General features: G+C 45.7%; 1 protein-coding gene across 1 annotated transcript in view; it reads left to right on the forward strand.

Annotated features, from left to right (window-relative positions):
* The first annotated feature begins 227 nt into the window (after window positions 1–227).
* Window positions 228–18,186, forward strand: part of HMOX2 (heme oxygenase 2) — a 32,011-nt gene continuing 14,052 nt past the window's right edge. The window contains exon 1 of the mRNA XM_030579148.1: window positions 228–324. The gene's annotated coding sequence lies outside the window, so the exon portion shown is untranslated. The remainder of the gene's footprint in view (window positions 325–18,186) is intronic.

Genomic DNA, 18,186 nt, shown 5'->3' on the forward strand with positions numbered 1-18,186 from the left:
ATGGTGACAATCAGGGACAGCGTGTTGGCTGGGGCAAGGGAGCACGTGGGAGTGTAGGGGACCATCCAGCAGCCCCAAACCCGGAGACAATCAGTAGAACGCACCCGATCTACGAGCTGTAGGCGGGGCCAGATAAGGGGCGGAGCCTCTGCAAAGAGGCGGGGACTGTTACGTCAGGGCTCTAGTCACGTCAGCCTGGCCTGAATTACATGTAAACACGCCGTAGCGCCGCCTGGTCATGAATAATTAATTACACGGATAGGCCTTTGCCCCGCCTTTTCCAGCAGGCCGAGGCGGCTGCGGCGTTGAGAGGAGCTGCTGCGGGTGAGTGCGGCGCGGGCGCGGGGTCAGGAGGTGCCGCTGTGTCGCCCCAGGGCCCGCTCGGAGCGGCTCTCGGCTGGATCGGCGCCGCGGGGTGAGGCTGGTGCCCTGCCCGCCGGTACCTGCCGCGCGGCCCCAGCTGGGCATGTGGCGCGGGGTCCCTGGCAGGCGGGCGCGCGGGCGGTGCGGGGAGCAGTGTTCAAACCGCCCCGCCACTGATCTGTGACCGCGGGTCTCTCGGGCTCACTGCCCGGAGCTGCCTCTGGCTGGGGCGTGATCTAGGGCTGGCGTCCCTCAGAGCCCAGCGGGGACAGGCGGGGCCCCGGGGGGTTGGCTCCGCCGAGCCGTGCCCCGCCAACGGGCGTTCAGCCTGGAGCGCGCGAGGTGACCCGCTGAGCGGCCTGGGGAACCGCGCCGGCTTGGAACCGCGTCTCCTCAGCCCCGGGGGGAAGGTGGAGACCTGACGGGCGGGACAGACGTGTCCGTGTGAGCCCATCCCGCCAGTCTGTCCCGGGGTCCCCGGGCACGTGCCTGGGGCCGGACAGCACCGCCTGCGTGGGCTCGAGCGCCCTGTGTCCTCTTGTCACGGGCCAGTGGCAGCTGTCTCCTGTCTCCCAGGGCTAGGCGCAGCTTTTCCTGCCCCCTTAATGGAAAGGGCGGTGCCATTTCTGGGAGTTTGAGGAAACGCTTCTCTTGCACTCCTCTTTTTGGGGTGCTTCAGCGTCCATCTCCTGCCACACTGGTTGTCCAGTTGTTGGTCTCTGGGAGAGGACCGTTTTTCTCTTCCTCCTCTGGCTTTTGGTCACTGACTCTATGATGAGCCTCCCTGGGTGGCTGGCACTGCCCTTCTCCTCATCATTATTGCTTAAATCATTCCCATAAAACACACAATAGGGCATATGCATAATCTGATATTAAAAACAGAAAAAAAATAATTTTACTTTAGTCCCAGAGTTTTAGTCACACATCTCACTGTTACATGTCTGGGTCTGGGTGCAAGAGGAGCTGATATACTCATTGCTGCTGCTGTGTGCAATAAAGTTTTGATAGCATTCAGTTTCCTGGGAACTAAAGAATTGTCAATGGGGAGGTGGGGGAACCTGACTTTGACTTCAGTAAAATGAAATGTCTATTGCGTACACGTCTATGTGCATGTCACATCTTAAAAGTCCCAACACTCATCACTATGTTTACATGGGACCTCACAATTTAGCACTGAGTTAAATGGATTTTATTGAATGTTAAGTTTGTGTTTCTAGGTGACATACAGGTTTTGTACTGCAAAACTGACAAGTTAGGGGAGGATGTTCATGGAAATAAAAAAAAATGTAAATATGGAAAATACCGAGTCCTTGTACTGTCATTTCTCTTCATGTCCATGGGCATGAAGGAAGGTGATACTGTTTTGCTCTCTTCCGGCTGAGCGCATTACAGCTTTGAAAGCAGGGCTGCATGTTTGTGGCTTTTCTCCTCCCAAACCTTCATTGGCACATTTGTCCTGAGATTCATGTCTGTTTTATAAAGTCAGGCTAAAATCTCTTCATGTAACAGGAGAGCATTGCTTGCTCCGAATGAGCAAACATTTGACAAGTATCATGCATGGAAGAGAGGGTGCACTTTTATAGAAGCATAGAATTGTAGGACTGGAAGGGACCTCAGGAGGTCATCTAGTCCTATCCCCTGCACTCATGGCAGGACTAAGTATTATCTATTCTAGACCATCCCTACAGGTGTTTGTCTAACCTGCTCTTAAAAATCTCCAACAAGGGAGATTTCACAACCTCCCTAGGTAATTTAATCTAGTGCTTACTCACCCCAATAACAAGTTTTTCCTAATGTCCAACCTAAATCGCCTTTGCTGCAGTTTAAGCCCAAGGCTTCTTGTCCTATCCTCAGAGGTTGAGGAGAACAATACTACTTGTAGCAACCTTTTATGTACTTGAAAACTGTGATCATGTCCATCCGTAGTCTTGTCTTCTTCTCCAGACTAAACAAACCCATTTTTTTTCAATCTCCCCTCATAGGTCATTGTAGTAGAGTGTGGTAGGGCCCCTTGACTGCTAGGTTCACAAAGTCACACTGAGACCCTTGGTTTAGTATCCACTGATGCACTTTGTTTTCAGGTTTGTTCCCACCACTGTTTCACCATGTGCAAGTAACCCTTCACCATCTGCAGGAGGAAGTGCTGCCTCCTACCTTCCATTTTCTGCCTTTCCTTTTTTCCTGCTCTCCCCTGGCTTCCCTCCCTGAAGGCTTTTATGCAGCCCCAGGCTAATTAGGTAGCAGCTGTCTGTCTCTCTAATTAGGGCCAGGTTATCTCCAGCCTGCTCTAATTTGTTCCCTTAACAAGGAGCGGGCGTGACAGAGGGCTGGATCTGCAACCCTTTGCCCAGCATCCTGTCACAGTCATGTTTTCTAGACCTTCAATCATTTTTTGTTGCTCTTCTCTGCTTTCTCCAATTTCTCCACATCTTTTGTGATATGTGGTGCCTGGAACTGTACACAGTGCTCCAGCTGAGGCCTAATCAGCGCACAGTAGAGCGTAAGAATTACTTTGCGTGTCTTGCTTACAACACTCCTGCTAATACATCCCAGAATGTGGTTGGTTGGTTTGTCTGTCTGTCTGTTTGTTTTTATTTTAGCGCAACAGTGTTACACTGTTCACTCATATTTAGCTTGTGGTCCACTATGATCCCCACATCCCTTTCTGCAGTACTTCTTCCTGGGTACTTGTTTCCCATTTTGTATGTATACAATCGATTGTTCCTTCCTAAACGGAGTACTTCATCACTGTGGTAGTGGGTCAGGAGTATGGGTGAAGCACTGCCTGCTGCCAGAAGTAACCAGCAGCCAGTATCCTCCCTGTGACAGAGCCGTATCCTCCCCACACAGTGGCATGACTCCAGTGGATTTCAGCTTTGACTTTAGCATTGCCTTGTGTGTACTGAAGGCTCTATTTTCTGTCTGGGGTGGCTAAGTGCTTCTGTAACTTCAGATTTGTCTCTTAGCAAAGTTTGGATGTCAATGTTCTATGTAAGAGGCTTATTAACATTTTGTCAGGACTCCTTATTTCAGACCTGGAGCTGACTGCATCTGCCTTTATTTTTTTAATCTGAAGGCCCAATCTGGATGGTATATTAAAGACATGGACAGGATTAGTGATGTTGCATCAAAGTGGTTTGAAAGTTCCTCTACATGGAGTTGTGATGGACTCCATTATTATTTAGAATTTGTATTACCGCAGCATCTAAGGTCCATAGTCATGGACCAGAGCCCCATTGTGATACAGTGGCTTTCAACCTTTCCAGACTATTGTATGCCCTTTCATAAGTCTGATTTGTCTTGCATACCCCCAAGTTTCACCTCACTTTAAAACTACTTGCTCACAAAATCAGACATAAAACTAAAGTGTCACAGCACACTGTTGCTGAAAAATTGCTTACTTTCTCATTTTATAATTGTATAATGAGAAAGTAAGTCCATTGGAATATAAATATTGTAATTACATTTCAGTGAATAGTATATAAAGCAGTGTAAAGTCATAGTCTGAATGAAATTTTAGTTTGTACTGACTTCACTAATGCTTTTTATGTAGCCTGTTGTAAAACTAGGCAGATATCTAGATTAGTTGATGTATCCCCTGGAAGACCTCTGCATACCCCCAGGGCAGGGCCGGTGCAACCATTTAGGCGGACTAGGCGGTTGCCTAGGGTGCCGAGATTTGGGGGTGCCAAAAAGCACCCCCAATTTTTTTTAAATGGTTGAGCAGCTGCTGCTGCTGGGACAGAGAGAGAGTCTGAGCTGCTGGCGGCAGCCGGCAGCCCAGGGGGTCCCCCCGGGTCAGGGTGCCGCGGTGGCAGCCGGCAGCCCAGAGGGGCGCCCTGGGTCAGGGCGCCGCTGCGACTGCCCAGAGGTTCAGGCTGCCGGCGGCGCGCTGACCCAGGGGAATCCCTGAGCTGCTAGCAGAGGCTCAGAAATCAGAATCCCTCTCCCTCCCAGAGCAGGGGCTCCAGCCTATGCAATTTTTCTCATTGCCGGCGGGGCGGAGGCGGCTGGGCAGAGCTGCGCAGCTCTGCTTAGCACACGTGGTAGGAGCCCTGCGACGGTGCGACACAAGGGCTTCTGGAGGAAAGCGGGGGCTGCCCCATGGCTCAGCCTCCACATCAGCCCCAGCGAGGGGCAGGAGAAGAAAAGAGCCTCAGCGGTGGTCTGGTGGAATGGAGGAAGAAAGAAGACCCTGACGCTCATGTGCTGGGCAAGGTAAGCAAGTGCTTCCCCGCAGCTCGGCCTCAGGCGCCTGTGCTCCTGCCCCCTTGGTCCTTGGCTGGTCCCTGCTCCTGCTCCCCTTGTGTGTGGGTGGCTGGAGAGAACAGCAGCCTGCAGAGCTGAGCTGCTCCAGTGCCCCCAGGCACCCCCCTCGACCCCATCCCCCCCCACAGCCCTGACACCGAGCTCTGAGCCCAGCCCCTCTGAGCTGGACACCACCCTGACCCCATCTCCCCACATCTCTGAGCCCAGCCCCTGTGAGCTGGGCACCCCTGAACCCAGAGCCCAGCTCCCCACCCAGCCCTGGGCAATAGCAGCACCACCCCCAGGCAGCAACAGCCCATTGGTACCAACCATCACAATCACCCGTCATCTGCCCATTATGTAATTGCAAATGTATACAGCCCATTACAGCTTTTAATGTTTTTAAATAATGTATTTACTGTATTTTCAAATTATTACAAGTTAATTTTTTTGAATGTATTTCACTAGTTATTTTTTACATTTCCTAATACATGTTACTATAATATTGCAAATGTTTTATGGAAGGGGCCCCCAATTTTGCTTTGCCCAAGGCCCCCTGAATCTTCTGGGCGGCCCTGTCTGAGTTTTAAGCCCTGCTGCTGTGTTTTGCCTGCAACAGGCAGGCCTAAGCCTGTGAGTGACCCCCATAGCAGCTGCCTGAAGTGCTTGGGGGAATCATGCAGAAGGAGCGTGATATTTATTTGAGTTCTCTCCTCATGGAGGCTGTGCTCCACTTGGTGCAGGACAGCAGTCTCAGCAGGACTCTAGGCCCGGCACCTTGCCTCAGTTTGTGGACTTGTACTGCACCCGTCACTGGGCTCAGTCTGGCACCGTTACCCCTCACCAGTGCCCAAGAAGCAGTCAAAAAAGTTGAATGGACTGGTTAGGTTAGTTGTTGTGTTGTTGCTTGGCCAGTATAGAGACCACTGAATGCATAATATTCCTCTATGATGTTCTGTCCTGAGCACAATTGGCATGTTATGAGGTAGTGCCTGTGAGGGACAGGTGTCTGTTTATGTCATCCAGCCATCATGTCTTAGGTCTTCTAGGGGGGAGCCTTTCCATCCTGCTTTCATTGGATCAAAGTCAAAGATTATTTTCACAAGGAAGTTAGTAGACATTTAGAGCAGATGAACATGCCACCACAGAGAGCACTTGGCAACCATTTGAGTGTTTGTGACCTATTTAGTTAGAAAATGGAATTTTTCATTCAAATTGAGTTTGTACCATTTGATGTTTTTAATCATTGGAAAGTGCATGGCTAGTTAGGCAGAATGGGTTCCGCAGCACTCCCAGTCAGATTTTGATATGAAGGAAGGACGTATACGTGATTAAAAAAGGTGTATTTCTGATTACAATCAACATTGCTTAATTTTAAAGGAAAGTCATCTTGATCTCTTAATCAATATTTATGTCAAACAGTTGATGAAATTCAAATAGTTAATTATAGTAAGTGACATGCATTCTCTATCCTTTACTTTTTAATAGTGAACAAGAAAAACGACTGATAGGAATAAAATTTCATTTTTTTTCGTTTACAGTTGATGCAGCCTCATGGCAGATTAAAAAAAAAAAAAGGTCTGGGGCACAATTTCGTGACCGTGTATTGTGTATAATGTATGTGATTGGGGGGGAGGGGCACAAGATGGAAGTTTCGCCTAGGGCACAAAATATCCTTGCACTGGCCCTGCCCCGCCCCAGGGTACATGTACCTCTGGTTGAGAGCATTGCTGTACAGTCTCTTGCATATCCAGGGTCTTCTCTCTTCTTTAAAGCAAATCACTTTTTTAAAATATGGGCTTAAGTCATCAATAAGTGGACAGATCCTTTCTGTTGCCTTGACATCAGTACTAGATACCACCTTCAATTCTAAGTGCTTGGCTGAGATCTGCAGCTGGCTGAAGCTAATTCTTGGAAAGACTGAGGTGAAGCTAATGGATAGAAGAAAATATTTATGAAGAACTCCTCCACTTCTATAACATGATCTTCTTTTGAGGGTGTTTACCCTCTGATTGTTACTCTGCAGCTGCCAAGAACTCCACTCACTCCTGTTGGAATCAACTCGGTCACACCTCCAGGTCTGATATCATACAGAAAATCGACAATTTCATACCTAAACGTTGCAATCTAAAAAATATAACAATGAGGTTTCTCAACAATGCAGGTTGCCAAGAGCATGAAAATCCTTGCTGTTTTCTGCATTTGCTTCCCTGTTAACTTAGATTTGGCTCAGCATTTTTCAGTTCTCATCTTAAGTCCTCCAGGAAATTGACCCATATCAGTACAGGGACCACTTACTGCTGCAAAATCAGGCACTCCCATGATAGCCAAGTTGCACTGGAACTGTCAGTTTGAAGATCTGAACCCTTGTATGTAGAAGGCTGAGCTTTCTCATTGAACAGCCTATGAGTTTGGGATTGAATGTCAGCATTTTCTGATCGAACTACAAAACCCACTTCAACCAAGTCTTCCCATAATAACTCAGCTCGCACATCTGGTCCCAGTTGACTACAGGAAAGAGTTAAATATCTTTGTATACTCTAATTTTTGTGAAACATTTGGATTCCATTGTGGTGGATGCCATGTAAGAATCAAGCTTTGGGCAACTGTGGGCAATATGATGATGATGTCCAAGGATAACATTTTGTGCCCCATCTCCCCTAGTCTTAAAATTCCTCACTTTCTATTAGAGCCAGTGTTTCCAGTCCTAGAGGACAGTGGAGAGTGCTTAGCTGACTCTGTTAATGTCTGCCATGATATGGTTCCAAACAGTAAATTGACCTTCAGCGCGCAAGTCCTGAAACATCGCTCATAACTGTCCCTTCAGTTCTAAGCCTTTGTCTCTCAGTGAGAAGCAACAGCTGCTAATAGGACTGCAGCTTTTTAAATAATGGCTTGAACAGAGGGCCAGGAATCAGCAGCATAGGAATTGGAACTCTGGAGCTGACACAAACTTCCTGTGTGCCCTTTGGCAAATACTAATCTCTCTTATAAGATGAGGATAATTCTTGCTTATGTCATAGGGGTGTTGAGAAGACAGATTAGTTAACTTTGTAAAGTGCCATATCACTGCAAGCAGAAATGCCCAGAAAACACACTGCCTGCTTTCTTATTGCATAAATGACTCAAGTGATTTGATATTTTTATCTTAACTGTAAACAGTTATAAAAATGTACTACTCAAGAAACAGAGCCTAGCAGAGAGAACGGAGCACTAGAAATGTAGTTAATCTGCTAACCATGGTAATCCATTAACGAGATACAAATAGTGCATTGCTCTTTTCTACATGCCTTATTTCTGGAAATCATTCAGGGCCTAGCAACAGCAGTCTTCTTACTGCAATGAAATTGGTTGGTACAACAAACATTGCTTGTCCTGGTTAAATTTCTAATATACTAATGCATCAGTGATAATGAGGACTGCTTGAGCAGAGGTTAACTAATCCAGAGTAAACTATAATTTGTGGCCTAGCAGCAACAGAGATTTTCCTATGGTAAATGGCAAAAAACTGCGCTGGGAATTTAGTTTTCTCAATGGGATTATCCTTCTGGTGTCTAGTCAAACCACAGGATGTACTTGAACAACTTCAAAATAAACCAATAATGATGGTGATTTTTTTTCAAATGTTGCAGGATTTCCAACTTTCCCCTTTGTCAGCATTTCAGCATGCAGTCACAATTCATAGATGTCTTCCTCTTTGCACAATCACTGCTGGTCAGAGGAGACCTCTGCAGTTTAACTCCAGTTGACTCCTGGAGAAACTGGCTGCTGTACTAGAAATGTTGTCTTTGAAATATTCTTATTCTGAAATCAGTTGTAGACATACATTGAGAGATGTATCCAGTTGGCCTGTTTTTGCTTAATGTTGGCCTTACTAAGTATCTAGTCCAACCAGATGGTTAACAGTTTACTCCTCTACCATTTAGAAATTAAAGATCAGCTCTTGTTTGTACTGAGACAAGGAAGCCTCCATCCCAGATGTGTTCCTTCCCAGGATCTTGAACAGAGGATGGGAAGATCCACAAATATCTACCCTTAGTAATCATAGGACATCTTCCACCTGTTCCCAACAAATGAAAGCAATAAAAGGTCAGGTCACTGCTTCATCACATCCAGATTCATATTTCTGGCTGTGGTTGTCTTTTATGTTTTTATGGGAAGTGTCATACCCCTATGATGTACCTGGCCAGCTGTATACGTGGGCTTGGAGGAGACACAATTATGAGGAAACAAAGTTCTAGCTGCCATACTGGAGTGACAGTAACACCTTCCCATAATATCATGGAAAGCCTCGTCACATCCATTTTTTTTCTTCCATTAAAAAGCTCTTCTGTCCATCTTGTATCCTGTGTTTTCAAAAGAGATGGTGGAACTGATCTTCTATGGAAAGTCCTGTAACTGTAAATTATATTGTCAAATAGGTAATCATGTACAGGTTTCCATGGGTAACTGGACTCCCCAGGCCACTGCTTGCTTGTTTTGCTAGCTTTTCTCAGAGAACTGGGGTAGCTTCATTCAGAATGTTGTAGCCTCACTACTTACCTGTATGTGCAAATTTTATCCATTCACCTCTGTTGTGGAGGAATCTACACTGGTTTCCTATCTTCAACAAAATTGCTATCTTTGTGGTCTCCTCCCATTTCAGTTTTGCCACATCTGGCCTGCTTTCCACTGTCAGAGGTTAGCTCTAATCTGGTGTGGCATCAGCTAAATGAGGAGGAATCTTTTTCTTTCAAACCCAACATAACCTTCTGTGCTGCCCACAGCTACCTCACCTTGTGCTGCAACTGGATATTTTGCACACTATTCAGGGTTGTGCTAATTGGCACTTGGAAGTAGTACACTGTTTGTTTTATTCCTCTGTGTGTGTCAGGAAGTGGTATTGGTGCTTTTCTTCCAGAGTTAGTACTGAACCAATGCCCCTATATTATACTTTGGGAGCATTGTGTTGCTGGAAATGCTCTCTTTTTGGATAAGATATAAATCAAGGTACTGACTAGTAAATAATTCTGTGAACCTTTTCATAAGAGTAATATGGCTATTAGTGTAGTGTTCTGACTGAATTGCAACACTGGTAATTATTCTACCATCCTAAATTTGGCCTTCAGTTTCCTTTGGCTAGCATTCCCCATCATACTACACTATTGTGTAGTGTGGTTAGACGATTGCATGTTCCATCTCAGAGATGGCTGCAGTTAACGAGTAGATGGAAGATATCCTTGTGTTTACTGTAATTGTTAGTAAAGGATTTTTAAGATCCTTCAGTATGGAAGTATTTATAGTATTTTACGATCTATTATAATCAGCATGCTGTTAACAGTACACACAAGTGTGAAGAACTGGCATCAGCCACTTCTACCGCTAACTCCTCGTCCAAATTTAATTCTGTAAAGAGCTTTGAAAATGGCATTTCTCTGAGACCTCTTACAGTCCCCCACCTCATTGTAATGCTTCCATTGTGAGATACATGAATAACACATTTGTCATAACTGCTATGTATTGAGACTTGTTACCAACATAGTTGAATTGTTTAATGCATTGTAACTGTCTGTTACTGGCCCCACTTGGTATCTCTTGGGCACATCTGGCATGATGGAAGCTTCCTGTTGTAAGAACAGTGGAGGATTTAATTTGATGTAATATGTATCAAAAGCATTAGAAAGCTGGCCTTGCCTCAACACTCATTGGTGCCTCCCATGTGTGGGGTTTTTTTTGTTTTGTTATGACCAGGGTTAATTTTGTTGTTCTAGCTGTGTGTTTTGTTTGTTTGTTGTGGTCACTGAATCACTGGGCAAAACTGACTAAGAAAAATATACATAATCTTGTTACAGTGCTCATGACTGAAACACTGCAAGGTAAGGCTGTTCTTAGCCCAGCAGCCTCATCTCTGACCTGAACAGAGAGCCTGTAACAAGGGCTGCCTCACTTCACTCCGTAGGCAACTTGGCAGGGGACATTGCTATTGCACTCTGAAGAAAATACTGCTCAATCCTGTCTGGCCAGTGGCATGTGGCTGTGACTTAGAGTTAGAAAACTTCCCTGAAGTATAATACTTTTTTTTTTTTTTTAAGGGGGGTGGCAGGGGGAAGTGTGTGGAAACACCCATTCTTTATTCCGCACATTACCTAAAACTACTTTGGGTTAGAAGCTGCAATTTGGGGTTGGAAGTGCTACCATTTCATGCCTCTGTGCAGAAATATTCTATACTGGTTCCCATAGGAACTTGCATGCTGGTACAGGCCAAAGATCTGCCTAGGCAGGCATCCCAGTTGGGCATCCTGTCTCAGGCCACGTCCAGACTAGGGTATTAAAATCGATTTTAGATACGCAACTTCAGCTACGTGAATAACGTAGCTGAAGTCGAATTTCTAAAATCGAGGTACTCGCCCGTCTGGTCGGCGCGGCATTGATGTCCGCTGCTCTCCGTGTCGATTCCGGAACTCCGTTCGGGTTGATGGAGTTCCGGAATCGATGTAAGCGCGCTCGGGGATCGATACATCGCGTCCAGACTAGACGCGATATATCGATCCCCGAGCAATCGATTTTAACCCGCCGATGCCGTGGGTTAGTCTGGACGTGGGCTCAGTGACCAATTCCAGATACTAGAAAGGAATGTGTAGAGTTCTCATAATTCTCTTCTGCATCAGGGATTTTCTTTCCTGACTTCAGCTGTTGATTAGACTGTACCCGGAAGCATGTGGCTTGACAATCCTGGCTGGTAGCTTTTGCCCTAGCTGGAGAAGTAGATATTCTTATTTACAGGTGTCTAATTTTTCTCTAGTCTTGCTCTAGTTGCTGCTTAAAATCTTGTAGTATTAAATAGCATTTTTTGGTCAGAGTATTATACTCGTTGAGTATTAATATGAGCATCTATAGCACTATAGAGAAATAACTACACCAGACTGCTCAGTTTTTGCTCTGCTCATACCAGACAATACCTGGACAAACTTGGGGTTTGTATCTTGCAGTCTTAATCCCCTCACTACTTGACCAGCTTCTGAGCAGTTAATCTCTAGCCTCTCTGGAATGAGGCATTATGATAATATTGTCTTTAATAAGTTCCATAGAATGAATGGGATATGACACACAAATGCTCATGGTTCATTGAGAGTCAGTAAAGTAGGACAGTTATTACCTTAACACAAAACAGAAATGATAGAGACAAGACAGTACAAATGTTGGGCACAAGCACTTTTAATCAATGGATCTCAAAGAGCTTTACAAGCCTCAGATTCATGAATCAGGTATCGTTTGCTTTTTTATGGATGGGGAAACTGAGGTACAGTCCATAAATGACTGCCCAAGTCACATGGCATCAGAGATCGAGTCAGGAACAGAACTTTGAAGACCCATACTCTAACAACTAAACCTAAGTATTTGTTTTAGTAACTTCACTGGGAATTTGTAAAGTAAACCTGATAAGTACTCAAATTGGAGTGAAATTAGAGATACCTCTAATTTTGGATGGATTGTTCAGAAAGGGTTTACACTTATTCCAGATGTATACAGCTTTTGTCCTGGGAAAGACTGTTTTCAGAAGCATAGAATTTTCAGCTTCCTTTTTTCCACAGGATCTCCCTTGATTGTCAATCCCCTCTGTGTGAATGGTACAGAGGTGTACGATAATGATGTAGTGCAGGGAAGCATTAAATGTGGTATATTTTTGACTTTAGTAAGACTTCTGATATTGTCTTGCATGACCTTCTCATAAACAAACTAGGGAAATATAGTAGCTCCATCTAGGCTATAAAGTGGGTACATAACTTGTTGGAAAACCATTCCCAGAGAGTAGTTGTCAATGGTTCACAGTCAAGCTGGAAGGGCATATCGAGCACCACAAAGTACAGTTCTGGGTTCGGTTTTGTTCAATATCCTCATCAATGATTTAGATAATGGCATAGAGAATACACTTATAAAGTTTGCAGATGATACCAAGACAGGAGGGGGGTTGCAAGTGCTTTGGAGAACAGGATTAAAATTTAAAATGATCTGGACAAACTGAATTTCATCCCGTTTACTTCAGATCATTTCTCCAATGAGGATAAATGCAAAGTATTCGACTTAGGAAGGAACAATTAATTGCACACATACAAAATGGGAAATGACTGCCTAGGAGTACTGCAGAAAGAGATCTGGGGGTCATAGTGAATCACAAGCTAAATATGAGTCAACAGTGTAACACTGATGCAAAAAAAGCGAACATCATTCTGGGATGTATTAGTATGAGTGTTGTAAGCAAGACATGAAGTAATGCTTCCATTCTATTCTGTGCAGATAAGGTTTCAGCTGGAGTGTTGTGTTGTGTTCAGTTCTGGGTGCCACATTTCAGGAAAGACATGGACAAATTGGAGACAGTCCAGAAGAGAGCAACAGGAATAATTAAAGGTTTAGAAAACATGACTTATGAGGGAAGATTGGGGAAAAAATGTTTGTTTAGTCTGGAGAAGAGAAGACCAAGGGGGAAACATGATAGTATATAAAAGGTTGTTACAAGAAGGAGGGTGAAAAATTGTTCTTCTTAAGCTCTGAGGATAGGACAAGAAGCAATGGGGTTAAATTGCAGCAAGGGACGTTTAGGTTGGACATTAGGAAAAACTTCCTAACCGTCAGGGTAGTTAAGCACTGGAACAGATTGTATAGGGAGGCTGTGGAATCTCCGTCGCTGGAGGTTTTTAAGAACAAATTAGACACCTGTCAGGAATGGACTAGCTGTTACTTAAACCTGCCTGGAGTGCTGGTGATTGAACTAGATGACCTGTTGAGGACCCTTCCAGTTCTGATTCTATGTTTACAGCCATGAGTGACTGCCTGAGAATCTGGCTACTGCCTACAGGGAAATCAGGAGGATAGGCATTTATTCTAGATCTTGGCCAGGTCCTTTGGGAGAGTATCGTTACTAAGGGCTGGTCCACAATGGGAACATACATCGGCAGAGCTATGCCTCTCGGGTCTGAAAAATCCACACCCCTGAGCAACATAGTTAAGCTGACCTAAACCCCTGTGTAGGCAGCGCTAGATTGATGGAAAAAGTCTTCCATCAACCTAGCTGTTGCCTCAGAGGGGGGAGATTACATATGCTGTCGGTGTAGGTAGTGACTACATTGAAGCGTTGCCTTTGCTTATCTAGGAGGCATATCTCTTAAAGACAGGCAGAGCTATCCTGAGAGCCTACTAATACTGTGACTCTAGGGAAGTGGTTCTCAAACTGCGGGTCACAACCCAGTACTGGGTAACAGACTGTAAGGCACTGGGTCGGAGCAGCTCTGGTCAGCACCACCAACCAGCCGTTAAAAGTCCTGGCAGTGGTGTTGCCTAGCTAAGGCAGGTTAGTTCCTACCTGTTCTGATACCATGCTGCGCCCCAGAAGCAGCCAGCAGCAGGTTCGGCTCCTAGGTGGGGTAGCCATGGGGCTCCATGCGTTACCTCTGTCCTGAGCGCTGGCTCCGCATTCTCACTGGCTGATTCCCTGCCAATGAGAGCTGGGAGGGGGCAGTGCCTGTGGGCAAGAGCTGTGTGGAGCTGCTTGCACACCTCCACCTAGGAGCTGGACCTGCTGCTGGCCACTTCCGTGGTGCAGCATGGTCCGTGGTGCCAGGACAGGGAGAAAGCCTACCTTAGCGCTCCCGCTGCGCCACTAACCGGGAGCCATCCAAGGTAAGCCCATGCCCCAATTCCTTGCCCCAGCCTGAAGTCCTGCCCAATCCAGAGCCCCTTCCTGCACCGCAAACCCCTCCTCCCTGGGCTCACTTTAGAGGTGGCACCCTCAGTCCAGAGCCCTGACCCCCTCCCACACCTGAACCCTCTGCCCCAGCCCTGAGCCCCTCCAACATGCCAAACCCCTCATCCCCCAGCTCCATTGGGTCGTGACTTGTGAGCATCAAGAATCTTCTCCAGCTGGGTCACCAGAAAAAAGGTTTGAAAACCACTGCTCTAGGGAATGGGAATCTAGTCTGTTCCGTTCACTCAGCAGCCGATCTAGAACCGATGGTATGAGGGTAAATATGCCAAGTTAGTATGACTCCTTATTTTCAAGGTCCCATGAATGAATTCAAGCCTTGGAGAGGCTTGGCCTCCTTCCTAGGCTGTGCTGGGCTGGGACTTTGACAAACACTATGGAGGAGTTTCAGTCTTTTAAAATTATCAGTTTACCCTTTGGAAGCTTAGCGTTTTGAGAGAGGTTTTCTCTAGCACATGTCCCTACATCGTATGCAGGTCTACAGGAACTAGTGCCCTTTTTAAAGGATAAATTACGTGAAAATGGAGCTAGAAGAGCCCTGTTTTAATCAGTAACATGAAAATGTAAAATGAAAGTGCTTTTTTGGGACTTATCTTTCAAGATCTGTTTGCCTCTACAACACTATTTCCTGCACATGCTACATGCTTCATAACTAACAGTGCTATGCTATACCATTTTTTTATCTCTCCCGCACAAAAGCTATGGGAAAGTGCTTGTGTTAATTAAAGAAAATCTGATACATGTATGGAGAGGAGACTATAGAATTTTGTAGCAGCAAGTACTTGAAAGCAACTAAACCGTCTCGTGAATTTGCCAAGGAAAATGCTGGTCTTAGAAAAGCTGTGAGAGAGGAGTCCAAAGGCTACTCGGTGGGATTATTTATTTACAAAATAGGCCTAAAGAGTTAGTGTTGTATAAAGAACCTTTATCAGACCATGTTACTGTGGCTTATCTCATGCAGTTCCTCTTGCCTGTCTCTTTCAGCTATTCTCATTCAGTTTGCTTCCCTTTTATACTAAGGATTTTGCTTGGGGTTTTTTTGTTTTGTTTTTGACCTCTATATCGTTGAGTGAGTGGAAGTGGTGCCAGGGCAGCTCTCTGAACACTGCCCCTGCCTTTGTGAAGAGTACTGTGCAATCTCTTTCCTACCAGATGTGCTGCATTGCAGGGGGAAAAGCTTTACTCCCTTGCCAAGCTGCCTGCTGAAATGTCTTAACTGGTGTAACTTGCTGCAGTGTCAGAGATGCACTGCTTCTATATTTGTAGGGGTTCTAGATCTGCATACGGAGGTGACATACCATTTATCCAGAAGTTTGGTTTATTTTCTGGGGAACGTAAGACTGAACTCTTTGAACAATTGGGCTTGGATGCACATTTCTGACTTTAAAATCTGAATTTTGAAATATTGGAGCAGGGACTGGAGCAAGTTAAACTGTTAAATCAAATGCTGTCTGAGATCTCAGCTGTAAGGAAGCAGTCTCTATGCATGTGACTAGAGCAGGAGACATATTTCCATCCCCATTTTGGCCAGACTTCCTTGCGTGAGCTTGGGCAAGTCACTTAACCTCTCTGCCTCAGTTCCTCCTTGTAAAGTGAGATTAATGCCATCTCACAGGGGCATTAAGCAAAATTAAATATCTGTGTAACACTTGTAGAACACAGCTACCTGATAAGCAAACAGGTATGTTTGCTGTTGGAACTGGGGAGGTAATCAAAGACAGGGAATGAGGAAAATAAGGACATAGTTGCAGAGACAAAGCTTGGAAGGCTTTGTAACTCTGACAGGCTTACCATGTTCAACAGAAAACCTGTAAAGTAGGCCGGTTTCCCAGGAGGAGTGAAAATTGGGGGTACTGCCTGGCATGTGTGGGGGGGATTGATAATAGAGATACAAGGCTGTGACCTCTAAGTCAGAAATTTGAATCTGGCTCAGTTTGACATTGACAAAATTACCACATGATGAGTGTTGGCAACCTGTATGAAATGAGATGAGATGCTGGGTCTTAGTCCAGTTCCCAGTTGGTAAGTGTCTTCAGCATAATAGCTATCACAATTTAGGGCAGTTGGTATTCTTAGGAGAGGCCAAAGATTGCATGAATCCTAATTGTGGTCACTGTAGGTATGTCTACACTGTCATTAGACCCCTGCAACTGGCCTGTGCCAGCTGACTTGGGCTCCCAGGGCTTGGGTAGACCAGGGGTCGGCAACCTTTCAGAAGTTGTGTGCGAAGTCTTCACTGATTCACTGTAATTTAAGGTTTTGCATGCCAGTAATACATTTTACATTTACAGGGGCCAGCGGATGGAACCCCAGACTGGCAGCAGGCTGAGCTGGGCTGGTGGCCAGGACCCGGGCTGGCAGACGGAAAGCCAGACTGGCAGTGGGCTGAGCATTTCAGCTCGCTGCTGGCCTGGGTTCTGGCTCCTGGCCCTGCTCAGCCCGCTGCTTGCCTGAATAGACGGAACCCCGGGCCGGCAGCGGGCTGAGCAGGGCCAGCAGCAGGGACGCAAGCAGCGGGGACCTCAGCTGGCAGGGGCCGGCGAACAGAACCCCAGACCGGTGGTAGAGTACCAATGACAATCAGCTTGCGTGCTGCCTTTGGCACATGTGCCATAGGTTGCTGACCCCTGGGCTAGTCCCTCCCATCTCACAGGGTCCTAGAGCCCAAATATCTATACTGCATTTAACAGCCCCTTACTGCAAGCCTGAGTCAGCTGGCACAGGCCAGCCATGGGTTTTTAATTGCAGTGTAGACATATCTTGTGAGTGATGGTGCCTTCAGGTTTGGGCAAGGCACATTGTGCAGGCCTGGCTTGTCTGGCTGTTGCTTGTGCTGTATGTGTTTTGTATCGCTTAAGGCTTCAGTCTTCAGGACAATTCTAGCTGGAACTTCTTGCTTTGAAAATTTTTTAGTAAAAGTTAGAAAGTAGTGGGGGAGGTAGGAGGCAGTTACTGGAAGGCTGAAGGAGAAAGTTAGGAAACCAGAGGTCATTAACTGGAAGGGCAGTTTATCAGTTTATAATTGATCCATCCTTTGTGTGTGTTTGTGCTTCAGACTGGGAGCTGGGGACAGAGCTGCCAATTCTGGCTTCACATTAACTTGATTGGCCTGCTCTGCACAGTCTTATCTCATTTACTGTTTTTCCAGCCTCAGAACATAGACATGTAGGATTAAAACAAGCTTTCTTAAGGTGAGCGGTGACCTACATATCTGGCTCATACTGAGGTGATTGGGAGACACAGTATAAGAGGATGAAATGTGTTTGGTCAGACAGCGTTTAGCACAGATGATTTCTAAATAATAAGCAGTGGGCTTGGTCTGTGCCCAGCTGCCTTCTGGCATTATCTGTCAGCTTTGCCATCTTCTATTCTTAACTTAGTGGTGATTAGTGTCTATCAGCTAATTGTCTTATTTCCCATTTTACAGGTTGGGGTGGTGGTGGGGAAACAGAGGCCGAGTGGTTTACCCAAGGTATCAGTGAGTCAAAGCTGGTAATAAAAGCCAGATGGTTTGGCTTCTAGTCCTTAATATTGCATCTGTTGCACCACATACTACTTTATCTCAAGCTTTTTCAAATAGTCCGTTTTTTAAGCCTGTTGAATAATTGGGATCTATTATTTCGGAGAGTCCATGCTGGAACAGAAAAATTTAAGGGGAACCAAATAAAAATGCTTCAGCTGCATAGGAGTTTTGCTTTCTCATGCTCTCTGGACAGGTGTGGAGGCTATCCCAGAAAGCCAGGCTAGTGAACTCTGCCCCTGCCTTTGTGAAAAGAACTGTGCAATCTAGAAGCCTGTTTTTGCTAGCATTGTTTTGTGATCCAATGACCCATTTCTCT

The sequence above is a fragment of the Gopherus evgoodei genome, chromosome 10 (assembly GCF_007399415.2).
Source record: "Gopherus evgoodei ecotype Sinaloan lineage chromosome 10, rGopEvg1_v1.p, whole genome shotgun sequence".
NCBI classification, from domain to species: domain Eukaryota; kingdom Metazoa; phylum Chordata; order Testudines; family Testudinidae; genus Gopherus; species Gopherus evgoodei.